A 12,760-nucleotide genomic window follows, 5' to 3' on the forward strand; every position below is an offset into this window, starting at 1 on the left:
AATATAGTTTTATATGTAAATGATCAGACAATGGTGTTTTATTTAAATGAATCTAGATATATATCAAGTTATATATATATATATATATATATATATATATATATATATATATATATATATATATATATATTGCTTGTTGCTAACTACTAACGACACATAATTTATACAACATGTTGATGTGATAATGTACTATATTCGCAAGTTTTGCAAGTAATTAACTGAGAATAGTGCAAAAATTACTATAACAGATCCATTTTTCATCTACTGAATTGTGCAAATCCATGATACTTGAAAGGCTAGTGATAATTTTTGCAGTGATTGTGATCTGTATGCCTGTTCTTTCGCTGAATATATGTATCGAGGAGATATGAACAAATCAGTGTCAATTTTTTATGTTGAGAATCTTTATTTGAGATATGAAGCACTACTGTGAGATTATGAAAAGAGAAAAATTGATATTGATACTATATTAGTAAAAACAAAACATCTAGAAAAGGTGATCAGTTAATTCGGAGGGGGGAGGATTAAAAAGCTTCATTCATTAAGACATAATTTCATGAAATTTCTTATGGATATTAATCTTTTGTTATACTTTTGGATAATACTTTAGTTGCACTGATATGTTTTGGTGGTTTTGAATTTCATTATTGTTGGATATTGTGTTCATGTAAGAGTTTATCTACTTTTTGTTGACATTATTTTTTGATTAATTTCCTGTGATAACTTTATTGTGTGAGTTTAATAGTATAGTATATTTTAATATAAATGTGTGTGATTGATATAAAATTTAAAAATGTTTACTATTGGTATCTAATAGCAATATGTCAGACATGTGCGATTATTACATCATTATGTTCATTGTGGTTTCAAGTTACATATTATAATTTAAGTAGTTCTTAAAGATTCAGTTTGTTTTTTGTATATAATATCAACATTTTAATTACTTTATACAATTATTATTATGACAATGATTTTATTATTACTCCAATATACCAATATTCTTTAATTCAAGTACTTGGTTACATATTCATTGCTTCAGGCTTGTATATAATATCACAATTTCAGGCACTAACGTACACCAATTTTTTCTTACGTCATCAGCGTGTATGAATTATGAATTCACTTTAATTATTCTTTTCGTATTCAATACATTAGATTGATTTATAATATCAGAGTATCGGCCAATTCACCCCCCCCCCCCTCATTTTTATCAATATTTGTGTCTATTTCACAACAAGAAAATCAATTCTTTTACGTTAATAATGTGTATTAATTTTGATATCAATTTAAACGAAGCTCTCACTTTAACTAGTTATTTTTCTGTTCATTATTTTATGTTGGTATATAATATCAAAATATCATCCACTTATACCCCACATTTTTATCAATAGTTATGCATATTTCAGAACAAGCACTTAATGAGTATGTGATAGCCATAATATACAACCATCATAAACAATTACCACTTCAGTAATATGAATAAGACAATAAGAATTAATATACTTTGAAATAAAGTTTAATTAATCTTAAAAAAGCATACCATGTTATCAAAAACCATAAAGATTCAACTACATGTTTAACTTTCTATGTAAAATTTATAAATAAAAAAAAAATATTACCACAATGTTAATTCTCATGTGATACTTATGAGCAAAGTCTTCTTGTTATGTCCAGTTATTCCACATTCACTACAAGTGACTTTTCTCTTCTTGCTCTTTCCTTTGTTGAATCCCTTTTTGCAATCATTTTCGACGGTATGCTTGGTAGCTTTCTTGCAACTGGTGGTAATATTACCTCTTCCAAAACATGTGATGGCACATTCCAAATGATTTCGAAGGCAATGATTGAATTGGTATTGCATAAGTTTCCTGATAATCCTTTTTACTATAATAAGTTGAACAATAGTCATCACGATGTTTATTCCTATACTTTGATAGAAATAATTGCACAACTACAAAGGATCGCATCATGTTAAAATCCGCCACAGTTACTTATTCGAGTATTCAGATATATCGTTAGCCTCTTTGCACCATCCATAATTGTATGAAGGTATTCTTTTGATGTCCATACCTTCATTTAAAAACATTTATTAATTATAATAAAATGAAAACATATCATCTATATAAAGAATTCATAATACTTAGAATCATAGAATGTGATTTTCTTTTATTGTCTCCAACATTTTATTGTATCTATTTGTCAAGGTTGTTGTACATTTTGTATCTTCTACGTTGCGTTCCTCATTCCAAGCTTCAATTGTTTTACGCACGAATTCCTAAAAAGAAACTATTGATAACCTTTTTCCAACAAGAATGACATTATTTATTGATTCTGCTACGTTACTTGTTAGTTTTCACGTCTTCTTTACTGGTGAACATGTGGTGATCATTTCTCATAATTTGTTTTCATTAGATATGCACGGTATTTTGAATTAATCTGACCCATTATTTCCATCAATTCATCAAACTCTTGCTAAAGTGAAGAATAATTTTCTCACCTCTTATGTATCTCTGTGTGTCTTCTTTGATAAATTGGTCAACATATGGTTAATGCATGTGTAATGTCTGAACTCGCGATAAACAGTTGTAGTAGCATTTCATATACTTTTATTTATATCAAGAAAAAAAAGCACGTATCTTCTCTTTCACCGAATGGATCTTTGAAATTCTCAAAGAACCACAACTATGAATTATTATTATTTGATCAATAATTCTGTATGAAAGCGACAAGAAGTCACCTATACAACAATCTTTTGCACAATAAATACGACATAACACTTTTTGTATAAAATAAATCAATTTTAATTTCAATAACAGTATAAATAGTACATCCAGGATCTAATGTGCTAGCTATCAACATTGTGCCTTCATAAGTTGATTTCAATTGTTTACCGTCAACGATAACTATTGACCGACAATACTCTTAGTCGCTTATACTTGCATCAAGTGTTGTAAATGAATACAAAAAATGATTTTCATCTATTTTTTTATAATTCGCTGTTTTCATGGGTATAAAGGGGTTTTCCTTCATTATAAATCAGATCTGTGAATCTCTAAATATTATTTCTCAAGATAAATAATAAGTCTTCTCTCTTCTCCCTACTTTATTCTTCTCATTGTTTTATATAATTTCATAACACAAATACTTATAAAAATAAAATTATATTAGTTATTTAGATTGCTCACCTTTTTTTGAGAGAGAACACACTCTCCATGTAAAGTGTATAAAAAATAATATAATCATATCAGTTTAAGATTATTAAGTAAGGTAATAGAATACCGACATATTTAAAATGATATTTGAAAATTCAAAACAAGTTCAGTCATCTCTTTATGTCTTTTCTCTTTAAAAAAATAGAAGTCATGTTGTGGAGTGAAGAGTTGTAAGGTCTGAACCTCTAGTCATTTCAAATTCAACTATTGTGCCGAACGTTATAGTTTTTTTTTTTTTGCAACAAAGATGTCACATATGTTATAACGTACATTGTCATTTGATAGAATATTTTCATAATATTTTATTGATTTACATGATACACACATGCAACGCACTATGCTAAGCCTATCTAGTGTAAAGATATTTATACATAATTTTGATAAATTATATCATATATTATTATAAGTGGGAAGATCTAAAGTGCAAAGTTTAATTACCATTTTACCCATATACTAAATCAAAATGTTAATTTTGAAATATAAATTGATTAATATTAAACATTAAATACTAATTATATCATATTATATTATATATTTAAAGTGGAAGTTGTTAAGTCAAAAGTTGAAAATGAAAATATTAATAGAAATTTTAAATTAAATATTTTTATCCTTTTAACAACTAAATTTAATTATATTTTTGAAAAAAATTTCTTTTCTTTTGTATTTATTTTTATTCTCGTCCATCATATCATATCATTATATATCATATATTATATTAAAAGGGGGAAGTCACAAACGTAAAAACTGAAATACCATTTTATTCTTATCCTAATTTAAAATATTATAAAATATCTAAATAAGATCATTTTAATTAATAAAATATGTGATTAAATAATAATATATTAATTTCCTAAACATTGAAATATTTAAATAAATAATGATATTCAAACCACATAAATGGTGAGTGAATGGAAGTTTAGTAGTGTTTTTAAGGAGTTTAATTTTTTAGAAGTTCAACCGTCTATTCAATGCTCCATATTCATTTTTTCTCAAAATGTCCACATAATTTATTTACTGCAATCTTAAACAAGCTTCCTCATTAATCTTTTGCCTCAATTTTTGTTTTTTCCCCCTTTTTGATGTAAAAGTTGGACCTTCTAATTTTCAAATAATATTATTTTTTATTATTCATGCTAATTTTGTATTATTCATGCTAAACATAGTATCTCTATAATTAAAGTTATCTCTTCAATTCATATAAGTGCATCTTTAAAGGTAATGTACATTGTATTAACTTTTTCTTTTTCCAGCCATTAATTTTTTGTAGCAATTTATTATATTCTTAATTGCTCTCTATAAAAGTTCAAAATTTTTTTTCTTTTTAAGTGCAAAGATCTAAAGTGCAAAGTTGAATTACCATTTTACCCATATACTAAATCAAAATTTTAATTTTAAAAAATAAATTGATTAATATTAAACATTAAATACTAATTATATCATATTAAATTATATACTTAAGGAAAAATACCCAAGTACCCCCTCAACCTATGCCCGAAATTCTAGAGACACACTTATACTATACTAAGGTCCTATTACCTCCCTGAACTTATTTTATATGTAATTTTCTACCCCTTTTTAGCCTACGTGTCACTAGTTCAAAAAAGAAAGTCAACCATCGTTGGGCCCACAAGATAGTGCCACGTAAGCTAAAAAGGGGTAAAAAATTATTAATAAAATAAGTTCAGGGGGGTAATAGGACCTTAGTATAGTATAAGTGTGCCTCTGAGATTTCGGGCATAGGTTGAGGGGGTACTTGGGCATTATCCCTATACTTAAAAGTGGAAGTTGTTAAGTCAAAAGTTGAAAAATGGAAATATCAATAGAAAGTTTAAATTAAATATTTTTATCCTTTTAACAACTAAATTTAATTATAATTTTGAAATATTTTTCCTTTCTTTTGTATCTTTTTTTATTTCTCGTCCATCATATCATATTATTATATATCATATATTATATTAAAAGGGGAAAGTCACAAACGTAAAAATTGAAATACCATTTCATCCTTATCCTAATTTAAAATATTATAAATATCTAAATAAGTTAATTTTAATTAATAACATATGTAATTAAATAATAATATATTAATTACCTAAACATTGAAATATTTAATTAAATAATGATATTCAAACCACATAAATGGTGAGTGAATGGAAGTTTAATAGTGTTTATTAGGTGTTTAATTTTTTAGAAATTCAACAGTCTCATTTAATGTTCCATATTCAGTTTTTCTCAATGTGTCTACATAATTTATTTACTGCAATCTTAAACAAGCTTCCTCATTAATATTTTGCCTCAATTTTTATTTTTTACCCCTTTTTGTTGTAAAAGTTGGACCTTTCTAATTTTCAAATAATATTATTTTTTATTATTCATGTTAAACATAGTATCTCTATAATGAAAAGTTATCTCTTCATTTCATATTAGTGCATCTTTATAGGTAATGTACATTGTATTAACTTGTTCTTTTTCCAGCCATTGATTTTTCCTAGCAATTTTATTATATTCTTAATTGCTCTCTATAAAGATTCAAAAATTGTTTTCTTGTTATTGTTCGATTTTTCTTCTATACATTTTGTAACGACCTGTTTAGTCGTTTTGAGCAGCAGATTTTATTTCTGGAAAAACAGGCTGAGATGACGGAACCCACGACGGACCGTCATGGGCACGACGGACCGTCGAGGGGTCTCGTTTCAAAATACTTAGAAAATCTGAAATGGGGTACTGAAAATCGACTCTCTGAACTTCGTGACGGAATGGCAGGACGGACCGTCACAGGCGTGACGAACCGTCACAGAGCCTTCAGTGAAAATCCATTCTTTGAACCTTGCGACGACCTGCAAGACGGACCGTCGCAGGCATGACGGGCCGTCGCAGGTTGCGTAATCCCAGTCTGGGTCGGATTTCTTTACACGTTTTAAGGGACGTTTTGGACTATTCCTACTTTAATTATAAAGTTAGAGGGTTAATGTTAATAACTCTAATTACTTGGGGGTTAAAAGAGGTAACCTTAAGTTAATTAGTGGGTTATTATTGTCATCTTTTATTCTTAATTATATACTAATTAGGGTAAAAGAAAGAGGGTTTGAATAAAGAAAAACAGAAAGAACAAGAGAGAGAGGGAGAATCGAACGAGGAAGAGAGAAACAAAGCTTGGGAAACAGCTTGCTCGATGATGAATCTTCGGTGGAGGTAGGTTATGGTTGTTTTTATACTATTCGTAGTAAACTCTTAATAGCGAATGATATGTATGGGTAGTATTGTAAACCCTTCTATATGCTTAATTGTATGCTTGCATGAAGGTGATTATGTAATTGTGATAAAATAAGCATGATGAAGCTATTGAATCCTAAATCTTGAAAAAGAAACCCTAATCTACTTGTTAATGATGATGCCTTGGTATAAAGGAAGGCTTGATGAACAAAAGTAGTGGGATTAGGGGATCGGGTGCCACGTTCCGGTACCAGGATAGTATATGAGGATCAGAGTGTCACGTTCTGACACCAGGATAGTATATGGATCGGGTGCCACGTTCCGGTACCAGGATAGTATATGAGGATCGGAGTGTCATGTTCCGACACCAGGATAGTATATGGATCGGGTGCCACGTTCCGGTACCAGGATAGTATATGAGGATCGGAGTGTCACGTTCCGACACCAGGATATTATATGGATCGGGTGCCACGTTCCGATACCAGGATAGAATATGGATCGGGTGTCACGTTTCGACACCAGGATAGAATGAGGATCGGAGTTTCACGTTCCGACACCAGGATAGTATATGAGGAGCGGGGTGTCACGTACCGACATGAGAGGAATAAAGATAATGAATCTTGAAAGATGCTAATATACTCAATCTAATGAACCTAATTCCCAAATGAGTATGATGAGGAGGCGTGAGTCCTCATTGATGAGCTTGGTGTTGTAACCAAGGGTTATGGTAATTGTAAATGCTGCATGCTAAGGATATTAGTTGATTTTATGATATTGCTTAATATATACTGTTTTCTATTTTGAGTTGGCCGATGATACCTACTCAGTACTTGTGTTTGTACTGACCCCCTACTTTTATGTTTTCTTCTTGTTTATTTGTGGAGTGCAGCAAACGTGCCGTCATCTTCAACTCAACCGCAATTCTAGCCAGTCTTTGTCACATTGGATCTTCAGGGTGAGCTAATGCTTCTAGCTTGGACTGGATCTTCTTCCTCATGTCTTGATGCCTTGAAGTTCCGGCATGGACTAGCTTTTACTTGTTTTAGCTTTTAGAATACTCTTAGTTTAGTAATTGATCATAGATGTTCTTGTGATGATGACTTCCAGATTTTGGGGAATAATATATGTTGAATTTTAGAAGTTAATGAATTGGTTTTATTTAATGAGTTTGAGTCTTCCGCATTATTTACTGTTGATATTATATTTAAATGTTAGAGTTTAGATTGGTTGGTTCGCTCACATAGGAGGGTAAGTGTGGGAGCCAGTCACGGTCTGGATTTGGGTCGTGACAAACTTGGTATCAGAGCATTAGGTTCGTTGGTCTCATCACACAAGAACGAGTCTAGTAGAGTCTTAAGGAACGGTAGGGGGACGCCTTTACTTTTCTTTAAGAGGCTATAAGACTTCAGGAAAATTCCATTCTTTCTTTCTTACTTTCGTGCTATTACTTGGATCCAATTGGTATCTAGGTGATACAAATTGGTATCTGACCATCTTCACTCTATTTCGCTGATGGTTAGAACTAGAGCAACAACCGCGCCAACACCAGCACCGGCGGAATAGGGTGCGTCTGAGCCAGCCACTGGGTTGTAGCTAGAGGAAGAGTAGCGGCAAGAGGCCGCGGTAGAGGTCGTGGGAGGACGTCCTCTAGGGGAAGAGGACGAGCACCTAGCCCATCTGATACTAGGGCGGTGACTCCTCCACCGACTGAGGAAGTAATAAGAGAAGGGGAGGATGGGGAAAATGAACAAGTGCAGAATGAGGGATTGCCACCCCAGCCTACCCCAGAGATGATAAATCAGGTGCTTGCTTATCTGAGTGGGTTATCTGATCAAGGTCAGGCACCTCCAGTGTTTTCTGCACCAACACCTCCGATTTCAGAGGTACAACATGCAGCAACTATGGCTCCTCGTATGGATGCCTTATTTGAAATAGGCACGTTTCCATGTCTGACTACTGGGCCTATAATGACAAATGATCAGCATGAACTTTTCAGTATGTTCTTGAAATTGAAACCTCCAGTCTTCAAGGGTGCTGAATCTGAGGATGCTTACGATTTTCTGGTTGACTGTCATGAGCTACTACACAAGATGGGTATAGTAGAATGGTTTGGTGTTGAGTTCGTGAGTTATCATTTTCAAGGAAACGCCAAAATGTGGTGGCGGTCACATGTTGAGTGTCAACCAACAGAGGCACCACCTATGACATGGGCCTCATTCTCTAGTTTATTTATGGAGAAGTATATCCCCCGGACTTTGAGGGATAGGAAAAGGGATGAGTTCTTGAGCCTAGAGAAAGGTAGGATGTCGGTCAATGCATGTGAGGCTAAGTTTCATGCACTATCCAGATATGCCACCCAACTCTGTTTCAGTCCACAAGAGCGGATTCGTCGTTTTGTGAAGGGGTTGAGGTCGGAGTTGCGGATTTCAACCTTACAGGTAGCGGCTACGGTAAAATCCTTCCTAGAAGTGGTAGATTTCATGGTAGAGGTGGAAGGAGTGAAGCCAGATGAATTATGGCATCGACGTCGAAGAGGTTTCGAAAGGGAGGTGAGTTTAATGGTTCTTACTTTAGAGGACAGGGTTCAGGAGGTTACTCAGTCCGACCAATTCAGTCTTCACTACAAACTGTAGTTGGGGGTCCACCTCAGACCGGTCAACACTTCTCTGAGAGACCTATGCTTGAACCCAGAAAGTGTTATGGATTTGGGGAGATCGGACACATTAAGAGGTATTGTCCAAAACAGAGTTACAGACCTCCAAATGTTAGAGGTAGAGGTGGTTATGGAAGAGTTCGTCATTTTGGAGGACGTGGTGGTCGAAGTAATGGTGGTCACCAAAACGGTCGGGGTGATGGGCAAACTGGAGCCACTACATCACAACATGGTAGGGGCAACGGACAAACAAACAAAAGGGCCCATTGTTACACTTTCCCTGGGTGGTCAGAAGCGGAGACATCAGATGCTGTCATCACAGGTAATCTTTCGGTTTGTGATTGCATGGCTTCTGTATTGTTTGATCCTGGATCCATATTTTCATATGTATCTTCTTAATTTGCTAATGGTATAAATTTACCTTGTGAATTACTTGACATACCTATTCGTGTTTCTACTCCGGTGGGTGAGTCTATGATAGTTGAAAAAGTATATAGGTCTTGTTTGGTGAATTTTGTGGGGAGAAACACTTATGTAGATTTGGTTATCTTAGAAATGGTTGACTTTGATGTAATTCTGGGTATGACTTGGCTTTCTCTGAATTTTGTGATCTTGGATTGTAATGCTAAAACGGTGACGTTAGCCAAGCCTGGGACAGATCCGTCAGTTTGGGAGGGTGACTACACTTCCAATCCGGTGCGTATCATCTCCTTTCTTCGTGCTAAGAAAATGTTTAGTAAATGGTGTTTAGCTTTTTGGCACATCTCAAGGATGACACTACCCAAGTACCTTCGATTGAGTCGGTTTTGGTGGTCCGTGAGTTTCTGGATGTGTTCCCTGCAGATCTTCCTGGTATGCCACCAGATAGGGATATTGACTTCTGTATTGATCTTGAACCGGGTACTCGCCCCATTTCTATAACCCCTTATAGAATGGCCCCCCCGGAGTTAAGAGAGTTAAAAGCCCAACTTCAAGAGTTGTTGAGCAAAGGCTTCATTAGACCAAGTGCATCTCCTTGGGGTGCTCCAGTTTTTTTTGTGAAGAAGAAGGATGGGAGTTTTCGGATGTGCATAGACTACCGGCAGTTGAACAAGGTAACCATAAAGAACAAGTATCCTCTTCCTCGCATTGATGACTTGTTCGATCAATTACAAGGTGGTTGTGTCTTCTCTAAGATTGACTTGAGATCCGGTTATCATCAATTGAAAATACGGGCAATGGATGTGCCAAAGACTGCTTTTAGAACCAGGTATGGGCATTACGAATTTGTAGTGATGTCTTTTGGTCTTACGAATGCCCCTGCTACGTGCATGAGTTTGATGAATGGGATTTTTAAGCCATATTTGGATCTCTTTGTGATCGTATTTATTGATGACATACTGATATACTCTAAAAGTAAGAAGGAACATGAGGAGCATTTGAGAATGGTATTGGAAATGTTGAGGGAGAAAAAGCTTTATGCCAAATTCTCCTAGTGTGAGTTTTGGCTAGATGCAGTGTCCTTCTTGGGGCATGTGGTTTCTAAGGAGGGGGTGATGGTTGATCCTTCTAAGATTGAGACAGTGAAGAATTGGGTAAGACCTACTAATGTGTCAGAAATAAGGAGCTTTGTTGGGTTAGCTAGCTACTACCGCCGATTTGTCAAGGGATTCTCTTCTATTGCTTCCCAACTGACGAACTTGACTAAGCAAAATGTCCCATTCGAATGTTCGGATGAGTGTGAGGAAAGCTTTCAGAAGCTCAAGACTCTGTTGACTACTGCACCAATTCTCACCTTGCTAGTGGAAGGTAAGAATTTCATTGTCTATTGTGATGCATCCTATTCGGGTTTGGGTGCAATGCTAATGCAAGAGAAGAATGTGATTGCTTATGCTTCAAGACAATTAAAAGTGCATGAACGTAACTATCCAACTCATGATTTGGAATTGGCCGCGGTAGTGTTTGCATTAAAGCAATGGAGACACTATTTATATGGGGTTAAGTGTGAGGTCTATACGGATCATCGTAGCCTACAGTATGTCTTTACTCACAAAGATTTGAACTTGAGACAGAGGAGATGGATGGAACTACTGAAGGACTACGACATCACTATTTTGTATCATCCGGGGAAGGCGAATGTTGTAGCGGATGCTTTAAGTAGAAAGGCGGGAAGCATGGGAAGTCTAGCTCACTTGCAAGCTTCTAGACGCCCATTGGCTAGAGAAGTTCAGATTCTTCCTAACGACCTTATGAGATTAGAAGTAAATGAGAAGGGAGGATTTTTAGCGTGTGTGGAGGCAAGATCTTCCTTCCTTGACAAGATTAAGGGAAAGCAGTTTAATGATGAAAAATTGATCTGGATCCGAGATAAAGTGTTGCGAGGAGAGGCTAAAGAAGCGACGATCGATGAGGAAGGTGTTTTGAGGATTAAGGGAAGGGTGTGTGTACCCCGTGTCGATGATTTGATTAACACTATTCTGACAGAGGCTCATAGTTCAAGGTATTCTATACATCCTGGTGCAACCAAGATGCATCATGACCTAAAGCAACACTTTTGGTGGAGTAGAATGAAGCGTGATATTGTTGATTTTATTACTAAATCTCCAAACTGTCAACAAGTAAAGTATGAACACCAGAGGCCCGGAGGAACACTTCAGAGAATGCCCATTCCTGAATGGAAGTGGGAACGGATTGCAATGGATTTCGTGGTTGGTCTTCCAAAGACATTGGGAAAGTTTGATTCTATTTGGGTGATTGTTGATAGGTTAACTAAGTCTGCTCATTTCATTCCGGTCAAGGTGACTTACAATGCAGAGAAGTTAGCCAAACTTTACATCTCGGAAGTGGTGCGATTGCATGGGGTTCCACTCTCCATTATATCAGATAGAGGTACGCAGTTTACTTCTATGTTTTGGAAAACGTTGCACGCGGAATTGGGTACTAAGTTGGACCTTAGTACTGCGTTCCACCCTCAGACCGATGGTCAGTCTGAGCGAACGATTCAAGTGTTGGAGGATATGCTTCGTGCATGTGTGATAGAATTTGGTGGTCAGTGGGATAGCTTCTTACCCTTAGCAGAATTCTCCTACAACAATAGCCATCACTCAAGAATTGATATGGCCCCATTTGAGGCACTATATGGGAGAAAATGTAGGTCTCCCATTGGGTGGTTTGATGCATTCGAGGTTAGACCTTGGGGTACTGATCTATTGAGGGATTCGATAGAGAAAGTGAAATCTATTCAAGAAAAGCTTCTAGCGGCGCAAAGTAGGCAAAAAGAATATGCAGATCGAAAGGTTAGAGACTTAGAGTTCATGGAGGGTGAACAAGTCTTGTTGAAAGTTTCGCCAATGAAAGGGGTGATGTGGTTTGGTAAAAGAGGCAAGCTAAGCCCAAGGTACATTGGTCCCTTTGAAGTACTTAAGCGAGTAGGGGAGGTGGCTTATGAGTTAGCCTTGCCTCCAGGGCTGTCCGGAGTACATCCGGTATTCCATGTGTCGATGTTGAAAAGATACCATGGGATGGAAACTATGTTATTCGTTGGGATTCAGTCTTGCTTGATGAAAATTTGACTTATGAGGAGGAGCCTGTTGCCATTCTAGATAGAGAAATTCGCAAGTTGAGATCAAGGGAGATTGCATCCATCAAAGTTCAATGGAAGAATCGACCCGTTGAAGAAGCCACTTGGGAGAAGGACGCAGATATG

Source organism: Solanum lycopersicum, chromosome 5 (assembly GCF_036512215.1).
Source record: "Solanum lycopersicum chromosome 5, SLM_r2.1".
Taxonomy (NCBI): domain Eukaryota; kingdom Viridiplantae; phylum Streptophyta; class Magnoliopsida; order Solanales; family Solanaceae; genus Solanum; species Solanum lycopersicum.